This window comes from Marmota flaviventris, chromosome 2 (genome assembly GCF_047511675.1).
Source record: "Marmota flaviventris isolate mMarFla1 chromosome 2, mMarFla1.hap1, whole genome shotgun sequence".
Lineage (NCBI taxonomy): Eukaryota > Metazoa > Chordata > Mammalia > Rodentia > Sciuridae > Marmota > Marmota flaviventris.
The window spans coordinates 18,997,274-19,010,429 of NC_092499.1; positions in this window are offsets into that span (position 1 = coordinate 18,997,274).

Below are 13,156 nucleotides of genomic sequence, written 5' to 3' on the forward strand. Positions count from 1 at the left end.
GTTTCTGGAGAGCAGAAAGGCTTTATTCCAGGTTTGATTTCCTTTCTTTTAGAGGAATATAAATTTGGTGTCTAAACTCTTTGGCTCTACCAATGGGAAGCTTGGAACAGAAGTCAACTGAGTGCTTTGAAGATTCCCTCCTCCATGTTTCTCAGTGGGTCGCTATGTCCCCTGCACCAGCCAGCTTTCTTGGGGACTTAGTGCTGACCTTTCTGGAATTACAGGGCTCCAAGGACTGCAGGTAATTTCATTTGACTAGCATAACCACTTTATAGTTTCTTGACTACAACCTGTTCACAAAATTAAAAATCATCTTTTGCAGTGTTTCATTTGGCAGAATATGGCTATTCCAGATTTGTTACAAATTGCCCATGGAAATAAACATATCGAGGGTATTTGATTTTATTTGACATGCTACCTTTCAAGTTTCTCAACTTGGATGGATGGTCATGGGAGATTTGGTGGCTGAGAAAGGGTTTGGGAAATGGATATTGCAGGTTACGATCCTAAGAGGTTGAAACTTTTTGAAAAATGGTCTTATTATTCTAAAATAAATAAAAATGGTCTTATAATTCTATTACTATATTTTAGTGAATTTAAAACACTACCACTGGGATCTCAAAATTTGTTGTGAATTCTCTTAAAAGTGCATCAGTCAATGTTAAATGTCAAGTTTTTCATTAATAATCCAACAGAGGAAGATGGAGTTCACTCCTATTCACCAGCACTACCACTTTTATATCACACTTGATCTTTGTTAATGGCCTTAGTAGATAAATTATTTCAAGTTTAACTTTGGGCCTGTCTGTTCCTTGAGTGATATTTTAAGCATCATTGAGGATTTTGAATGACTGCAGACTCTTACTCTCTCATAGGTTCCTGCATGTTTATCCACAGGGTCACACACCAAAGATCTACATATGACCTGTGCTCTCATTATATCTCACTGCTATAACTGTAACCTAGGATAAAGATGGCAGTGGTAAAATATAGAATTTTAGTCTTCAGACATCAGACATAAAATCCTACAAATGTATATGAGCTAACATATCTTCTTTTTGCTAGAATCCTTTATTCTTGCTCTTCATTTACTCTGTGATGTAAAAACTTGAAGGCAAAATATTGAAAGAGGTAATACATGTTGCCAAAGGCATCTTTTTTTAATTAATAAACTTCATAATTATAATACTGACAGCAGACAAGTAGTGCATTCTTTTTAGTACTAGGCACTTGATCTTTACAACACCATTATCAATATCCTCTTTTCCACAGATGAGGAAACAAAAATTCAGAGAGGTTAACATGGTAGAACAAAGTGGTATCTCCTTCTATGAGGTAGGCCATAAGCAAGTTTATATGCCAAGAGTTTTTGAGATACATATTCTTGACTTGTATTCAGTTGAGGGGCAGCATTAAGTTGCATGGTCAAACACAAGTGTATACTTCTATCACTTCTGTTCAAGTATTTTCCTGAGTGCTACTGAGTGCATGGGGGATGGTGGAAAATGTAGAGAGCTGGCATAGACAGGGAGAGGTCTGGCTTCAGTGAGATCAGCACCTAAACCCACTGCCAGTGGATCTGGCTCCTCCCTGGCTCCTCCTAGGGCATACAGCTCATTGTTCATTCTCCCCAGTGCCCCTCCAGGTCACTCATAAATTCAACTCTTTCTCTCATTGGTACACACTCTGTCTGTGTCATACTTTCAATCTAACACTTGAAATCTGGCTTTAAAAATAGCTTCTTGCTTAGTTAAGTTTCCCTATCAGAAAATATGTTCTTCAAAGACAGATTTGAGATCTACTCTTGCCATGGCCTCTGCCTCCACCCTCATTACTCGTTCCAGTATTTAGTCCTGAGTTTAGAGAAGTCATTTTACAATATGTACTTCTGTCCATGTGATTATTATAAACCTCAGTGAAGGGTGATGGCCTTAAGATTTGACAAAATGGGCATAAGCTATAACTTTTTCACTAGAAGTGTAAGGAAATACGTGTCTTAGAATAATTTTAGAAAAGGTGGGCAATGTTCTGGGCTTTTGTTGAAATTCTATCAAAGGCAGAACATGTTACATTTCAGAAAAGAAAAGCAAATTCAAATTCAGTTTTTAAATTCAGCAACCTATTGGAATAGAACTACACGAAACCATTAAGTAAACTGAAATTAAAGATTTTAAAAACTTCTGGGCTTAGACCTATATATCACTTTGTGAACTTAGAAAGTACAGGACACATTTTCAACTTCCTGTTTCATGGTAAAAAAAAAATCTGATTTTACTCTCCCCTCTCCAACTACAAAAAAAAAAAAAAAAGGAAAACCCCCTAGTTACTAGTTTCTAAGCCAACAGAAAAACATTCAAATGAAAAATCTCACCATCATGAAACACTGAAAGAGGAATTTTACATTTTGGGATGAATGTTAAAAGCTTATGTTTTACTTTTAAATAAAGTTGAGCCAGGGCTCATGTAATTAATCTGTTGAGTTTCCTGAAGATATCCCCTAATTCCTGGGGAGAAAAAAAGTATTTCCTGTACCAAAAACATTTTTAATAGATCTTCCAGTGAACAAAGAATGGTCACCCTTATTTCCCTGTTCCATGTTCCAAAGTTGCTGGGAAAGTTGTTTCTCATTGTTTCAGCATTAAGTCAACATTTGAAAAATGGAGACTTTTTTAAAAATTGTAAATCAAAGGATTAATATCCAGGTCATGGGTAATAGAAATTTCACCAGCTTTGGTGCACTGGGCTCATGAAATTGAAACAAGTGGCTCCATTCATGATTAATAAGAATATACGATTGTGTTTAAACTAAATATCAAAGTCCTAGTTGAGTCTTAGGGACCAAGTGACTCCATGATATAGAGCCCCCTTGCTGCCTTTTTATGATTTTTTTAGCAGAACTCTTCACACAATTTACAACCTTGTAATCAGTGGGGTCCTATAGATCAAGGTGTAAGCAGGGTAAAATATGTTTTGTTAAACAAAAATTGTGAAACACCCCATTGTGGCATATAAATTATTATTTCTTCCTTACTTTTCTGCTTCAGATTTTCAACATTTATCTGACACATTTTTTTTAATACAAGAGAAAATCCAATTACTTACATATATTTAAACAAGAAGAATGATTTATAAATGTCATTACTGGGATGCTCAACCCTTGAGCTCAGTGTTACAGTTGTCCTTGAGCATTTAGTTTGTGTCTATTAGTTATAGTTCATATATGTTGAAATGCGTTTTTTTCTCAGCCTGTGTTGTGTCAATTGGCAGGTCAAGGAGTCCAACTTAGTTAGATACATCACATAGCTAAACATTCAGCTTCCTTTTATTGCAGAGAAAAACGGACACTACGTACAGCAAACATTTTACTTGAGAACCTATCATCTAGAATGTGACACCAGATGATTGATAAATAGATAGCTAGGTATGTAGCTAGCTAGCTAGATAGGTAGATAGATGATAGATACCAGGTGTAGAAAATTTTAGGATCCAGTTTTCCCCATATCTGCCAAACTGTATTTGGACTCATTGAAAGCCTGGTAAATTATTAGCCCCATGCTCTGCATTATCAGATCCAAATGTTTGGGGATGTGATTAATTTTAGGCTTTGAGTATATAAATCATAAAAACAAAAGGAGAATGTTCTTGTTAACCTAACATTCTGGAGCTTGTCCTAATGTGAAAAGTTATATTGATATTAACTTGAATGGATGCCACTGGCTGGAGAGTTAGATAAGACATGGAGAAAGAGGAATTTGGCAAAGATATTTTCAGTATCATAAATTAATATTTAAGGGATGATTAGGAAGAGATTTATATCTGTGAGAGTGTGAGAACTCTTAAAAGAATGAAAGCATTCACAATTACCCCAGGATCATCTCACATTATTAATTAATACTATTTACATTAAGGTAGCATTTAGGAAATTTATCTTCTCTGCTTTCCTGCATTACCTCATTTGATCCTAGTAAATAATTCTATAAATTTTCTGATCCATTTTACAGATGAGGAAACTGATTCTTAAGTTTTGGTGCTGCTGTTTAGCATTCCCCCCTCCCAATTTTCTGATTAATGGATTGTTATTACTTTTAGAAATTCACCTAAATTTTAAGATGCCTAAAATATACTGAAGTAGAATCTTTGGTCAATTGTATAAGGAAGTGTAGAGAGGGACTTTGTATGGATTGAGTAAAATTTTTAAATTTTAGTCACTGTGCTGGGCACTTTATATCACTTTAATTTCAGAAGATGATAAGAAAGTCTTCATCAACCCCATTTAAGAGAAAACTGAGATTTAGGGAACCTAGCTGGGAACTGCCTGACTGAGGCTAAACCTAGAGGATCTTCTGAGGCCCAAACCTCTTCCATATCATGTTCTCCTTCAAAACACACGCACAGATGCCAATGGCTTTGATCATTCATCTTTTTGTCCTGTTCCCAGTAATCTACAATATCTTCTTGATCTACTCAATATTTTGAGCATTAGAATTCTGCTTCCTTGACAGGCACAGGAAGCTATGAAGAATTCATTATGTAGGAAGGATAATAATGATGGATAACAACATTAGCATTCAGAAATTGATTTTGCAACACAAATAAGCTTTTTTTTCTAATGGTTGAAAAATTATTAAAGGTCTAAAGACCAGGTTAAACAGAGTGTTGGGAGGAGAGAAGCTATTTTATAATTAAGCTGCTGGGCTTTGATTCTGTGTTAAATGGTTTGTTGAAAACTAACAATGCAACCTGTACCTAAAAGAATATTTTCTCCCCATGCCATATCCTGTAATATTTCATGTCTACTTAAGTTTGAGATATTGAAAGAAAATGAACAGAAATTCAAATGGACTCTATAATGATTGTGTGTTTTTGCTTCTCCATTTGTTTTCGGCCTCACCATAAAGACAGTGTAATTTCATTAATTAGCCCAAATGGTCGAAAGAACCATCTCTTGCTGCCAGGTGATCCCTACTCAGTGTCACTGTGATGCTACATAAGGTGAAATTTTTGCAGAGCAATACGCACGCAGCCAAGACTGCCAATGATTGAATTACCATGTGTTGGCAGTATCTGCTGAAACTAGATCAGGGTAAGTCCTGTGAATAATACGTGTAACACATTCAGCAAGAGCAAGATGACTTATCTTAGATAGAATACATTTGCTTCTCACTTCTGCTGTTAGTGTTTAGCCTGTCTTATAGTAATTATAAATCAATGCCCAAAGACACAGAATAATTAGTATTTTTCCCCATTATAATAAATGGCCCTGGAATATTTTACTTTTGTGCTTTCTGTGGCTTTGGCTACGTTCTAATTTTTGCTGGTGAAAAAATTACCTTAAAAGGGGGTGCAATGGGATGGATTGGTTCATACGCAACCCATAAAAGTCATTCGAGATATTTTAGATTTATGACATTACTGTTTTCAGAGTTAGAATGAATCCCACTTAACTTAAATATCACTATCTTGTTTGCCAGGAACTCTGACAAGCTGAATAAATACATAAAGGGGAATCTTGGAAGTGGGGAGACAGACTGGTGACTCATGACGGGGTCAGAGCCTTGGCTATTTGCTTAGGAACAGATCGCTTTCTGGCTGCCATGGGGAGGAAGTGATGATGGAGGGCAGTTAGCATGGAGCAGCGTGGTCTGAGCATCTGGAGGGTCAGGGGTTAAACATGTGCTATCTCAGCTATGCTGGGTGCAATAACAACATCAGGCATCAGGAGAATGATCTATCAAGGCAATTAGTCAAACAGGCCTGTGGTAGCCCAGATAGGCCGGCTCTGTTTGCATCTGTTTATCAGCGTGTGATAAGAATCCTTGTGAACCTTTTAGCTACCTTGAGAAAGTAGACACCTGGATGGTAAACATATGACAACAGTGTCTTTAAAAATTGATTTTGAAAAATAACTGCAGCTCCCAGATGGGATCAGTTTTTTTTTTTTTTTTTTTTTTTGGCACAAGCACACATTGTATTTATTTAGCCCTATCCATGGATATTTGGGTATAAAGTAGCATCTAGGTCAAATATATTACATTCTTGTTAAAATTATGAATATAAACTCACATTAATTATACGTATTAATGGGTTTCACTGACATTTCCATACATGCATTTACTGGGTTTTAATGATATCCACACCCCTTACATTAAATAAAATCTTTATTACTGGTTGCTAAAGAAAAAAATGAAGAAAAAGTAAAAGTAGAAAATCAACAGGGGAAGAGGAAGGAGAATAAGAATTTCATTTCCTTTTTTTTTTTTTTAATTCCTCCTACTTCTAAGTCTATTTTCCCAAGAGCAGAAATTACAGAATTCTTATTTCGATCAAATGTGGAATTTGGCCCAGCTGCGTTAGGAAGTGGAAGAGATAATTTACATTGTTGTGGTTTTTTCTATTTTTCTTCAAGATTTTCCTGTAAATGCCACTCAGACACTCAAAACATTTGTCTTTCTTGGTTCACGGTGACCTGCTTTCTGCTCTTCTGATTGCAATGGAACCTTTCTTCTGCCCCGATGGGGCCTTTCATAAAAACTATCTGTGACTAATTCTGTGTGATATGAATTGTAATGCATTCTGTTGTCATACATAACAAGTCAAAATTTAAAAAAGGATATTCTGAAATAATTAGATACTAGTAATTGTCACACAACTTTGTGAATAGACTGAAAACTAAAGTGCATTGTACACTTTAAAAAGATAAATTTTATAGTGTGTGAATTATATCTCAATAAAAAATATATACAGGGGGGAAAAACTCAGAATTAGAAGCTCTTGATATGATAGTTAAGGTTATTTTGAATAGCAATTTGTAGAGCCCTGAGTATGAATGGGCTTACCTCTATACATTTGCTCATGTGTTTCCCTGTACCTAGAAGGTTCTTCTATTTCTATGCACTTTGGCTTGAAAGTAAATAAACCTTAAAATCTACCTCCAAGAGGAGAGTGCTTAGGTCTTCAAAAGCAGCAGAAAAACTGATAGTTTCACTTATTCCTAGGTGTACTTCTTTTTTAACCCAATTCAGCTGAATTCATGATTTCATTATCCCATCTGGTATTAAAAGGTTATCTTCTACCTTAGCTTCATCATTTCATTTTTTCAAGAGAGTGAAGCATATTTGAGCAGGAAGTCATTCTTTCTCTTAATCTTCTCATAAATCCATCCCCTAGCAAAAAGCCAAGCTGAGAAGGTAGCTACTCATATGCATACAGGAACTACTTCTATTTCTGTTATAGCAAATGTCTGTGTGACATTGGGGTATTTAATTAACCTCTCTGAACATGACCCCCCTCAATTTTAAGTTGGAAAGAAAGAGAAAGTAGGAGTATTTCATGAAGAATTTAGTGAGAATTTAGTGTACAGAGGTACCTCGTACAGTGCTCAGAAGCACTATATCAATGGCTCAGCATTGGCACCACCGGTTCAGTTACATTGACCTATAGATGCATGAGGGCTTCTCCATTCTAATCCCAAACTCACAATAGGACAATGTTATTTTGGTTACCAAAACAGTTAAGGTTATTTTGCTGGATTATTTTTTAAATGGTTTTAAAATTTTACTTTATTTTTTAGGGCAAGTTTTAATTCAAAGTAAACTTGAGCAGTAGGCACAGAGATCCCTCATTTCTGCCTTGCCCCACATAGGCATAGCATTCCCACACTCTCCACCAGAGCGATGCATTCATTACCAATGAGCCCACATTGACACATCATTGTTAACCAAAGCCTGTACTTTATGTTAAGATTCACTCAAGAATATAGTTTCGGATGTTGAATAGGCTCTATTCAACATCAGTCAATTATTAATTCTTGTTTCTATTTAACAAATTTATTCTTCCCTAAGCTGTGACATTTATAGTGCTAATGAGATATGATCTAGGACTACCAGGAGTTTATAATGTAGTGTTTACTACGTTTTATCTAAAATCGGATATATTTAAACTCTTTTCACAATGAATGTCTATGTGGAGTTCACTTCTACCAGGCCCATGTCCTATAATTGCATACTTATTAAGATCATGCCATACAGGTTTCTGCCAAAATTCAAAGGAATGTATCTTCTGAACCTTACTTATTCATTCCAGAAGTAAAATGGAAAAAAAAAAACACTTTTAAAATCACAATTCTGTTAATTTGCCATTGGAAAGCATTTTAAAAAGGGTCTTATAAAAGTTGTTTCTGGACAGATGCTTGTGTTGATTTCTAAGTTATTATTAGACTCAGAGAACACATCAAAGGCCAACGACAACGCAATCTGCTTTAGCACAGAATTTGGGAAAATGCAGATCTGTTTTGACCTTCAGATTTTCACATTAGAGCTATCTTTCCAGAACAGGCCCCTTTATGAAATCCCGTGCTGTCTCGGGGATCCTGTGGATGCTAAAGAAGCAAGTCTCGGCCAAGGGAAGGAAGCTACATGGAAGACATGACGTGATGTGAAATTGACTAGCACTAAACTGCCAGTCCTTGGGTAAAAGCCTTGTACCGGCCTTTTAAAAACCAGCTGATTTGGAGGCCTGGGGTTCAAAGTAGGACAGACGGAACAGAGGGTTGGGAACAGGATCAGTATATTGAAAGGCGGCCTCCCTCACCTTCTTTGCTTCTGCCACTCTGGCTTCCTAAGCATTCTTCAAGCTCACCTACTTCCTCCTTTTGCAGGGTCTTGGCCATATTCTCTGTCTACAAAGCAAATCTTGCTGTCAGCTTTATCAAATAATACTTTCCAGTTCTCAGTAAAATTCCACATAAATAATCCTGATCTACAGGCTTAATCTGGGATTCTTCTCTTGTCCTAGTGCCTCATAAAATATTCATAGGATTATTCAATAAATATTTGTTTTAGCCATTGGAGTCCAAGTTCTCATGGCACCAGTCTTGAATATCCTTATTATACCTTGCTTGTAGGAGGTGCTCAATAAATGCTTATTCAGTGAATTAAAGAATATATGTTATAGCAGCAATAAATGCAAAAAAGGATGACAAGTTATTAAATGCTTCTATTGACTTTTCTAGCTATATGAAATGTTATGTGATTTTGCCAGATCTTAGATATTTCAAAAAACTTGGATATTGTACAAAATGAAATTAATGAATACATTTTACTTTGAAAAAGTGACTATAATTGTGATTACCAGACTTTTTTTTCCCATTTTTTGAGTAAATTAATAAGGTGAAAATCAATTTAAGCAATTGTATTTTGTAAAAGTTTTGTTAACTGACTTTTAATACTAATAAGCATAATATCAGGTTTCCCTTTTGCCCCTACTTATCTTCTTCAAGGGGCCACCTGAAATACAATTAAGTGTTGAGTAGATTTGCAAAAAGACCAGGGAAAAATTAATAAATGATCTAATTTTAACTTATTTAATGCCTTAATTTTTACCTAAAAACTAGGCAAAATTCAGGCATATTAATTTGTGCTAATGATTTATGTTGTATAGGTAATAAATAAACCATCTATTTATCAAACATGGCATGCCTTCTGAAAATAATCTCTGTTTCTGACATGATAGTGATGTAAAAGACACTGAATTAAAAAATATCATGACTATTGGTTATGTTCATATGTATTTTGACTAAAGTCCATGAACTGGTTCTATACGAAAAAAAAACTGCTGAAAATTATAATTCAGTGCTAGTGGATAAAAAATGTAGAAAGGTAGATTTAGGATTTAGAATAATCAAATCATTCTGGAGAAATATAAGTTTATGAAATCCTAATCAAGAAATTCTGACTTCTGAAATGACTTCACAGGAAGAAAATCTAAGATATGGTGGCATCTATATTTTATTTTATTAATTTATTTATTTTGTTACTGGGAACTGAACCCAGGGGAACTTCATTCTGAAGTTATACTTCCACCCCTTTTTACTTTTTATTTTGAGACCAGTTCTCACTGAGTTGTTGAGGGTCTTGCTAAATTGTAGAGACTGGCCTCAAATTTGCAATCCTTCTACCTCAGTCTCCCGAGTAGCTGGGATTATAGGTGTGTGCCACTGTGCCTGCCTTGTGATCTGTATGTTATAGAAAGCTGTAGGATGTACCATATTTTGAGGTGAGTTTACTATTTTCTAAGTGGGATGCATTGAACAGAATGTGTTGGCTCACAGCAACATGAACTAAGGATCTAATGTAGCCTTGAGTTGTTACAATAGGTTCAGTAAGAGGAGGAGAGCAGTGGATGATGCATGAAATCTAGAGAAGTAAGATGTAATGTGAGAAATCAATGACAGTGTGGGGGAGTCAGCTCAGGAGCATAGAGTTGACTAAATTAGGAAAAGCCTAGTAGATTGGTCAGTCCATCAATGCCAGAGATTACCCAACAAGAGAAAGAGCAATTCGGCCACAAATTTTAGGATAATGGATCAAGAGGGCTTGGGAAACAAGTTGCTGACACTCCAACTCAGTATTACCTTTCTGCAGTTATGCCCTTTCACAAGATTGTTGATCAGTGTTCAAGTTTTCTAATTCCTATATGCATAGCTGTATCTAAATGTACATAATACATACATTTATATCCTTAAGCTAAATAACTCAAATGAGTTTAGAAAAGAGCTTGCCTTCTTATTTTTATTTTTAAAAATTAATGTTTTAATTGACAAATCATAATCATGTACATTTATGGGATACAATGGATGTTTTGATATATGTATTCAATGCAGAATGAGTGAACCAAGCTAACTAACATATCTAGCAAATCAAGCTAATTAACATATTTATCAAATCACTTATTTTTGTGGTGAGGCATTTGAAACTTATTCTCTTGTTTATTTTGAAATATATAATATATTTTACTGACTATATTATTGCACATAAGAGATTATATAATACTGTCTAGCAGAAACTCTGTAGTATTTGACAAGCAGCTCCTCATTCGCTCCACCCTCTGGTAACCATGATCCTATTTCCTTCTTCTGTGAGTGAGTTCAGTCTTTCCCTATTCCACATGGAAGGAAGATCACGAAGCATATCCTGAGTTTTCTTCAAGGAGGGGTTGTCCAGATCTCCTGGTGATGGGTACATGCAGCCCTGATCTATTTCCATTGTGTTCTTTTTAGATTTGGGCGTCACTTGGTTTTTATCTTCCAACTCTCTCAATACTGTTCATGCACTATGTAATCAATATTCTGTAATGCAATTGGCTTTGATAATCCAATATTTATTGTTAAAGTGATCTCCCCCCAAGTGTTTTTAAATGACTCGTATGTTTAAGAGACTAATATATTCTTAAAAATATAACAGCCCTTCCTATAATATTGTGGTTTCTCAAGTTTCAAAGGGCACATACTCCTCATAAAACACAGATAGCTATACTCCTGTAGATCAAAGTATCTAGGTTATGATAAAGGGCTTATGGTCTCAATAAGATTTTAGGTTTAGAAATTTACATAAATTCATATCTAGCTGATCTCATGAGTTTCACAGAAATCTCTAAGGACTGAAACTTGAAATGCATATACTTTTTTTTTTCTAGGCCAGTTGAGAAATGAAAACATTCTTAATTATTTCAAGCCCGTATAGTGGTGGTGTACAGTGTAATTAACTTTGATATGTGTTTCACACCCAATTAGAGGGTATTTTAGCACCAAGATAATTGGACCCAGCAGCACCTGGGAAGTGTAATCAAACAAGTTTATCATCACATATTATTGTCCTATGATCCTCTGCATTTTTTAAATGCCACGTGTAAAGAGAATGGTCAAGACATCTGGGAAAATGTTGCTCATTATTGAAACTTTAGTAAGGCTTAAATCCAGTTCAAGGTGTTCCTGTTTACTTAAACATCCTTCGCCTGTGCTATGGCTTCCTGACCCTTGCGCTACTTTTGCTAATGATTTCTTTACTGCTTCCCAGAATAATGATACCCATCTACTTTGGTTGTCAAGATGTTGTAACATTTTCTTGGTAGTGGAGATATTATATAAGTTTTTTTCTTTGGGTTAACTGGGGGTCCAGTGCAAAAGTGGAGTTGAGGATATAATCCATGTACTGGAATTTTCAGATACTATGCTTCCATTTCAGGTGCAAAGAATACAACTAGACAGTGTTGTCTGTGAGCCGGTTTGTGGACCTTTAGACTGAGAACTTACTAGAAATGCATATCCTCAGACTATAGCCTAGGCCTACTATCTTTGTATTTTAAAAAACTCCCCAAATAATGCCTATCTATGAACACTTGAGTTTGAAGACGTGCATCTTGCTAGAGTAAAAAAATCCTCCAGAAAGTATGCATGGATTATTTATCTTCCTTATCTTGATGGCAGTTGAATGCTTGATGATATGTATGAAAGGGGGAAAAGCAGGAAATAACAAAAGAAGGCAGTATAACTAGTAGTCATGGATCAAGTGCCTCAAAATACATAAAGGAGCCAGGAGCCTTCAAATGCTTCTGGACACAATTGGTCTCAGAGTTCACTCCCTCACCTTGGTCCCTATTCTTTCTAGTTCTGCTGTTTTCAACTTGTTGCTGACTGAAGCTGCCTGGGAGCCTTAATTCAAGCCTGAGTTGTCCCTGGTGAGTTGTGCCCTTCATTATTAACACTGTAGTGACATGACACTCTGACTTTAGATATCATAAATGAGATCAAGGCCATAGTCATCATTTTTCTTTTTTTCATATTCCAGAAAGCAAGAGTAACACTTTTTAACTAAGCTTGCTTAGTTAAAGGACTGTTTCGTTTCCTTTGGTCTCTCTTTGCTCCTGGTTTGAATAACATGTCATGAAAAGTCCTGGTAATAAATTCACTCATCTTAAGTTAAAGATGTGGCATTCTTCCATACTTTGTAGGAAGGATCTGAGTTCCTCATGGCATGGATTGTACACATGACTAAGATATCAGAATCCTGTAAATCTTGGCTGGTTTGTTCCTATAGTCCTTCTCCAACATGATTATTTTTTTTTAAGCTGTACAATCACAATAACAGTAGAGTATTTGCTAGCTAGGTGACTTTTAATACTACATTTGGCCCAATTTAAGATATTCATTGTGCCAACAAATAAAAAAATATCCTAATGCTAAAATCAAAATTAGTTAAAGTTGAGGAATCAAGTCTTCAAAATTCCAATGCTCTGATTTTTTTTCTAAATTAGGAATGTACTGAGAGCTAGAGATTTTATACACACCCATGCATGAACATATATATATATATATATATAT